The sequence below is a fragment of the Aplysia californica genome, unplaced genomic scaffold (assembly GCF_000002075.1).
Source record: "Aplysia californica isolate F4 #8 unplaced genomic scaffold, AplCal3.0 scaffold00319, whole genome shotgun sequence".
NCBI classification, from domain to species: domain Eukaryota; kingdom Metazoa; phylum Mollusca; class Gastropoda; order Aplysiida; family Aplysiidae; genus Aplysia; species Aplysia californica.
In genome coordinates this window covers 299209-301154 of record NW_004797589.1, presented here as the reverse complement: position 1 = coordinate 301154, position 1946 = coordinate 299209, and the positions used below count along the sequence as shown (strand labels likewise).

At 41.5% G+C, this 1946-nt stretch overlaps 1 protein-coding gene across 1 annotated transcript in view; it reads left to right on the top strand.

Annotated features, from left to right (window-relative positions):
* Positions 1-505: 505 nt before the first annotated feature.
* The window catches only part of LOC101859026, a gene marked incomplete at its 5' end in the record, with an annotated part of 66645 nt that continues 65204 nt past the window's right edge, over positions 506-1946 (top strand). The window contains 1 exon segment of the mRNA XM_013084803.2: positions 506-587.

The following is a 1946-nucleotide window of genomic DNA, read 5'->3' as shown; positions in this document are numbered from 1 at the left end:
GTACCCACAGTAACCCATAAATACCCCATTCATTCTTTGAATCAAACGGACAAACTCACAAGATAGTGGACAAGTGTGCACGTTGGTGAATAGATTGATGATTGGACCGACAGATATAATATTATTGAACAAATGGATGAGTGAATAGATTGATGGATGGATGGATCTTTGAATATGAATGAACAAAGAGTTGGACAGACAAATGGAAATTGGATGGATGGTTGGTTGGATGGATAGATGGATGGATGGATGGATGGATGGATGGATGGATGGATGGATGGATGGATGGATGGATGGATGGACGGACGGAAGGATGGATGGATAGATGGATGGATGGGTGGGTGGGTGGGTGGATAAATAAATATTTGGACAGCAAATGAGAGGGTGAGTAAATAGTTAAACATCAGACAAGCGGGATGGGGTACCTAAATTGGATGCAGTGTATTAATGCTGAATTAATCAAATGATTTCTAATAGCTGTCTATTCCTTCTTTCCTTCCCACAGAACAAACTCAAAGGATTATCGTTACGACGCCGTTCTGCGCCCAGTGCTGTGCTCTTCCGTACTCTCGGAGGTCACAGATCCAAAAGTTCAACATCACTCTGGTGAGTAAATACATTATGTACACATATTTGTCGCTTTTAAGGACAAGCGGGCTAACCCAAATTTCGGGGGTATCCAGAAATCTTGACCTACACCAAAAGTGGGCATTGCCTTACCTACAGCAGAAGTTTGGTTTCATTGCTGTGTATATTTGTTTGGTTATAGGGAAAACTCTCTTTGTCTTTTAAATAAATTGAAGAAAGGGCAAAAACTTTACTTTCGATTTTCGTAACGCAGCTTTTTCGGCACTGCCCCTTGTGCGTAAAAGCGACCATTATATATATATATATATATCACGCTGTGGTCAGTACCGTTGGTGGCCTTGTGGTAAGGCTACGGCGTCTGTAATCATGAGATTGCGGGTTCAGGGGTCGAGCCTCAGCTCGATCCGACCTTGTGTCCTTGGGAAAGGCACTTTACGCGAATTTCCCGTTTAGTTCGGTCCTTTCGGAGATGGACGTTAAACGTGAAGGTCTCGCCGCTTAAATAACCTAATTATGTTGATAAGGGCGTTAAACCTATACCATTTCACGCCGTGGTCACAATTTTAATGTGATTAGCGGTTTTAGAGACAGCAGTAGAACGAGACCATCAGCTTCTCTATCTACTACGTTTTGGCCCTCTGTGACGTCATTCTTAGTGTCAGCGCCATTGTCATAATGATCAGCAGCAACAACAACAACAACAACAAGGGCAGCAACAACAACAACAGCAGCAACAACAACAACAACAGCAACAGCAATAACGACAACAACAGCACCAACAACTGCAACTGCAACAACAGCATTAGCATCACCTCCGCCATCGCCAACATTACATGGAGTTATGTGCCTCATCATTAAGTGTCAGTTGTTTTATCATTGCCAACAGTTCCATCATTGTCAGTAGTTCAATCACCATCACCAAATATTCTACTTCTTTAAACAAATAAAAACAAATCTGGGATGCTGTTAAGGGCCACTTGATATTTGATAATAGTTTCTTTTGGAAAAAATCAGAAGATAAACATTACTTATTTCTTTCATCACCATTTTTGATTACGTAGGGAACATACGTCATGAAATAGAAACATGGGCCTATGGGTCAAAGTTCCATTATACAAACGTCAGTGGTGTATTTGGAGTTAAGAGATAGATTATCAGAAGAATGGTGTGTTCTTTGTATGTCCGTGGTTGGATAGCGTCATTGTCTGGTCCTACTTTTTGTTATTTCCCTCTGTTGTTTCTGTATTAAAATGTTGTATCGGTATGTGTGTGTGTGTGTGTGTGTGTGTGTGTGTGTGTGTGTGTGTGTGTGTGTGTTTGTGTGTGCGTGTTGCTGATCTCTCTCTTTCTCTCTCTCT